Here is a 5,750-nt window from a genome sequence, read left to right as displayed (position 1 = left end):
AGAAGGGGAGACACAGACTTTTAAGGAGGCTCTGGGCTCTGAGCTGTCAGCACAGAGCCTGATGTGGTGTTTGAACTCCCAAACCGCGAGATCATGACCTGAGCTGAATTCAGATGCTTAACCGACTGAGCCACCCAAGTGCCCCATGTCCCCAACTTTTAAACCAGTAGTTCTCAAACTTTTTAGTCCTCAGAACCCCTTTACACTATCTTAAAAATTATTGAGAACTTCAAAGAGCTTTTGTTATGTGGCTTGTATCTACTAATATTTACTCCTCTGGAAATTAAAATTGAGACTTCTACAATAATTATCTATTGATTCATTTGAAAATAATAATAATTATACATCAATTACATGTTAATGTAAATATCATTTTATGAGAAAGAAAATTGTATTTTCCAAAACAAGTTAGTGAGAAGACTGACATTGTTTTGCATTTTTAGAATCTCTTTAACGTGCAGTTCAGAGGTCTAAGGATCCACAAACTACAGCCTACAGGCCAAATTCAGCCTTCTGCCTATTTGCTAGAACACAGCCCGCTCATTCACTTCTGTATTTATGACAGCTTTCTCCCTACAGTGGAAGAGTTGCACATTTGTGTCAGAGATCGTATGGTCTGCAAATCCTAAAATATTAGGTATCTGGACTTTTATAGAGGAAAAAAATTGTCCACTCCTGGTCTGGTGAAATAGAAGAGACCCGGATCCTCATTTCTGCTTCTCATTTAATCTAATGTAATGGGTTATTTTCATTGAAGCGTATGAAGAAACTCTGACCTCACCAGATATGTATTTGGAAAAGGAAGAGTATTTTAATGGCCTTTTGAGATAATTTTGGACAGTTTTCTTTAATTCCACATCTCAATTCCAAGAAGTGGTTTCTTGAAGATTAGTTGTAAAGTGTAACCTGAAACCTTACCAATGAACTTTTTAAACTTACATTAAAATCTCTTGGTCTATCTTGCAATTGGAATGACTCTTTTATCCTGCATAATTTGGTAATGTTATGCATCGGTCATTTGGAAAATAATATTTCCCTAGGATAAGCACTCTGGCTCAATCAGAAGAGCATGTGACTCCTGGGGTGCCTGGATGACTCAGTTGGTTAAGCATCTGACTTCAGCTCAGGTCATGATCTTGCAGTTCATGAGTTTGAGACACAAGCTGGCTCTATGCTGATAGCTCAGAGCCTGGAGTCTGCTTTGGATTGTGTCTCCCTCTCTCTCTGCCCCTTCCCCACTTGCACTCCTTGTCTCTCTCTCAAAAATAAATAAACATTTTAAAAATTAAAAAAAAAAGAAGAGCATGTGACTCTTAATCTCAAGGTCGTGAGTTCAAGCACCATGTTGGGTGTTGAGATTACTTAAAAAAATAAAATCTTAAAAGAAAAAAAAAATTGTTTCCCTGGGAACCTGTCAAGCTTGGTAGATATAAGTCTTCCAAACTTCTAAATTTTGTTTGAATGCTTAAATTTTATCACTGGCAACAAATGCCATCAGCTGTTTTCCTTGAAGTGGCAAGGTCGCTTGGTTATTTTCAAGAAAATGTCTGTTAGAAACCCAAGTCTATAAAATCATAATCTTTTCTGTTACTTGGGTTTTTAAAAAGATTTTTTTTTTAAAGTAATCTCTACACCCAGTGTGGGGCTTGAACTCATGATCCTGAGATCACGAATTGCATTCTCTACTGACTGAGCCAGCCAGGTGCCCCTGTTAGTCATTTTTTTCAAGTAAAAGTTGTGCTCCATGAAAAACATCAGTTAGTTTGACTTGCAATTCAAACAATCGCACAAGTGTCTTTTCTTAAGACAAGCATAGTTCTTTAGCTTGTACTGAAAGTGCTTTAAAAGGACTTTCCATGTTGATAGACAGAATGTTAAGTAAATATGTACTGAAGCATTGAGAATTAGTGAATAATGTTTGCTCTGTCCTCAAGATTATGTTTCAATGAAACTGGCACCTTTATTTTAACCACAAGAGCAAAGATGAAAAGTACAATGGTTTCTAATAGAGTCTGATGACAGTGTCTTGATTTGTGCTAAAGTGGCTACAGGTTTACCCACCATTGTTTTTTGTATTTTCAATGTGATTGTTAATATAGTATATATAAAAAAGAAAGACTTTTAATGTTTGTGTACTGTTACAAAAACAGTTCTGACCTCCAGGACTCTATGAAAAGATCTCAAAGAACCCTGTAGAGCCACAAAGCAAAATTTGTGAGTAGTTGCTCTGAACATTCAAGTATCATAGGACTTAATCTTTGTATTTCCCATTTTCAACTTACTCTCAGTTCCTAGAAAATTCTTAGTCTGGTGGTTTTAAATTATATATTCTCACAATCCCTATATTTATGTCTCCAGCTTGGATATTTCTCCTATGGGCTGGATGTATATAGGTGTGATATTTTGATTTATAAGAAATATATATTTGGTCTTCATCTCATTTTTGGCATAGAGCCCTCAAAACCATTGGAATTTCCTGAGTAGTAAGAGTAATATGTCTTGATATTCAAAACAAACCACCTACAACCACACCTAAGTTTATGTTAATGAGAGGACTTTTGAAAGCACCTAAGAATGAGGACTTCATGTAAGAGGAACCCACCTGGTGACTGGATGGTTGGAATTTTCAGTCCCACCCTCCTGACATCTAAGGAAGAGAGTCTAGAAGTCCAATCGATAGCCAGCAAGTGATTTAATCACTCATGCCTACAGAACTGAGGCCTTCATAAAAACCCAGAAGGTCAGGGTCAGAGAGCCTCCAGGTTTGTGAACTCATGGAGATTTCAGGGACACTCTCGGAGAGGACACAGAAGCTCCATGTCCTTTCCCATATACCTAGCTCTAAGTGTATCTCTTCTATCTGGCTGCTCCTGAGCTATATATTCTTTCCTAGTAAACTGGTGCTCTAGTAAGTAAATGGTTCTCTAAGTTATATGAGTCACTCTAACAAATTAATTGACCCAAGGAGGGAGGCTGTTGGAGTCTCCAATCTATAGTCATTTGGTTAGATATATAAGTGACAACCTGGACTGGCACTGCCATCTTGTAGGACTGAGTCCTATTTTCCTGTAAATATGTCAGAAATGAGTTAAATTGTAGGATACCCAGCTGGTGTTAGAGAATTGTTTGGAAAAAGCCCACACATCAATACTGGGTGCAGAGTCATAATATGTATTTCAAATCTAATATTCTCAAACAGAATTCCTGATCTTACTAACAAGTCCTCCACAAATTGCTGTTTGCATTCTTCCCAATCTCATTAAATGATCTCATCTGTCTACTTGCACAGGTAAAAAATCTTAGAGTTGTCCTTGATTCTTTATTTTGTACCTCACATTCAATTTGTCAACAAACTTATTTGTAGATTCAGAAATCAGATTCTTATCATTTCTCATCATCTGCATAGCTACTACCCAAGTGGTCCAAGCCACTATTATATTTTATCTAGATCATTCTGCGACCTTTTTTTTAAATTTTTTTAATTTTTAAAAAATTATTTATTTATTTTTGAGAGAGAGACAGCAAGATAGTGTGAATGGGGGAAAAACAGAGAGAGAGGCAGACACAGAATTTGAAGCAGGATCTAGGCTCTGAGCTGTTAGCAAAGAGCCCAACCCAGGGCTTGAACTCATGAATTACAAGATCATGACCTGAGCCGAAGTTGGATGCTTAACCAACTAAACCACCCAGGCACCCCTTTTCTGTGCCTTTCTAACTGGTCTTGTTTCTTCCTTTGGCTATCTGTGTGTTTTCTGTTTGTTTTTTCAATGTAGCAGCCAGAATAATTCTTTTTGAAAGATCAGATCTTGTTACTCCCTGGCTCAAAAACTACCGTGTTCTGGTAGTTGACTCATAAATTTTGTGGTGAGTGCTGCTATTGGTGGGGCCATGTGACCCAGCATGTAGCAGACTAGACCAGAATTCTTCACATCGCAATCTTAAGACTACAAAAAAGAGCTGGCCCCAATGTATAAGTGTTTTTCCAAGCCTCTGTTTTTGTCATGATACGAATGTAGCATTGGCCAAAGCAAATCATAAGGTCAAGCTGAAAGTCAATGTAGGAGGAGGCTACAAAAGGGTGAGGATTAGTGGTGTGCCAATGGTGGGATGGTGGGAACAGTTCACCTTTGGAGCAGACACAGGTGGGCATAGTGCCAGGCAATTTTATTTTACTTATTTTTTGGTTTTTTAAAAGGACACTAAGGATTTTGTTTTGTTTTCTTTGTTTAAGGTTTTATTTTTTAGTAATCTCAACACCCCTTGTGAACGCACAACCCCAAGATCAAGAGTGACATGCTCTACCAACTGAGCCAGCAAGGGACCGCAAAAAGACACTAAGGTTTTAATTTTTTTAATGTTTATTTGAGAGAGAGAGAGAGAGAGAGAGAGAGAGAGAGAGGGAGAGGGAGAGAGAGAGAGAGAGAGAGAGAGAGAGCCAGCGCGTGTGAGTGTGGGAAGGTACAGAAAGAGAGTGAGACACAGAATTCGAAGCTGGTTCCAAGCCCTGACCTGTCAGCACAAAGCCCAATGCAGGGCTTGAAACCACAGACCACAAGATCATGACATGAGCCAAAGTCCACAGTTTAACCAACTGAGCCAACCAGGCACCCCAGGACACTACTAAGGTTTTAAAAAGTGGAATAAAAAGTTGTTTTCACCAGTACAGATTCACATTACAATATACCAAAACTGACAGCATTCTCTTGTCTAGTTTTGGTACAGAAGATGGTATCTCTCTACACAACTTCATAAGTTGTCAATAATAAAAATGTAAGACAAAACAAACAACCCCCCAAAAAACAAAACAAAAAGCCCAGGCTATTAGTTTACAGTTTTTTTTTTTTAAAAATTCTGAAAGATGCTGAAAATTTAAAAATAAAAAAAATTTAAAATTCTAAATAACTTTTGGTAGTGCTACCTACATACAACCATCTGGTCAAGAACACAGTAAAAGAACCTCCTTGAAAGGAAGCCTTGCAACAGTGGAGTTGTACAATTTGGATATTTCATATTACAAGAAAAAAATTATACATGGCACATTCTCATCATATTTTGGAATGTAAAAAGTTACAAACATAACTAATCAAATTAATAATAATAATAATACAAGAATTTGAATGTATTTCAATTATTTGTTAAGTATACTAAAACCACTACATAGAATAATGACAACTTTCACTCACTGATTATTTGCATGGTAATACTTCCTATGAGTACACTGCTACAAAATTCAAAACAGGAGTAACTTGAAATGTTTTGGGGGACCTGGGTGGCTCAGTTGGCTAAGTAATCAACTCTTCTTTTTTAAATAGTTTATTGTCAGATTGGTTTCAATATAACACCCAGTGCTCTTCCCCACAAGTGTCCTCCTCCATCACCACCACCTCTTTTCCCTGTCCCCCTCTCCCTTCAACCCACAGTTCGTTTTCAATATTCAATAGTCTCAGGTTTTGCGTCCCTCTCTCTCCCCAACTCTGTTTCCCTCTTCCCCTCCCCCTGGTCCTCCATTAGGTTTCTCCTGGTTTTTTGTTAGACCTATGAGTTCAAACATATGGTATCGGTCCTCCGCCTGATTTATTTCGCTTAGCATGACACCCTCGAGGTCCATCCACCTTGCTACAAATGGCTGTATTTCATTCTTTCTCATTGCCATGTAATACTCCATTGTATATATATATATACCACATCTCCTTGATCCATTCATCAACTGATGGACATTTAGGCTCTTTCCATGATTTGGCTATTGTTGA

This window comes from Suricata suricatta, chromosome 10, assembly GCF_006229205.1.
Source record: "Suricata suricatta isolate VVHF042 chromosome 10, meerkat_22Aug2017_6uvM2_HiC, whole genome shotgun sequence".
In the NCBI taxonomy this organism is placed as follows: domain Eukaryota; kingdom Metazoa; phylum Chordata; class Mammalia; order Carnivora; family Herpestidae; genus Suricata; species Suricata suricatta.
Note: the sequence above shows the minus strand (reverse complement) of the source record.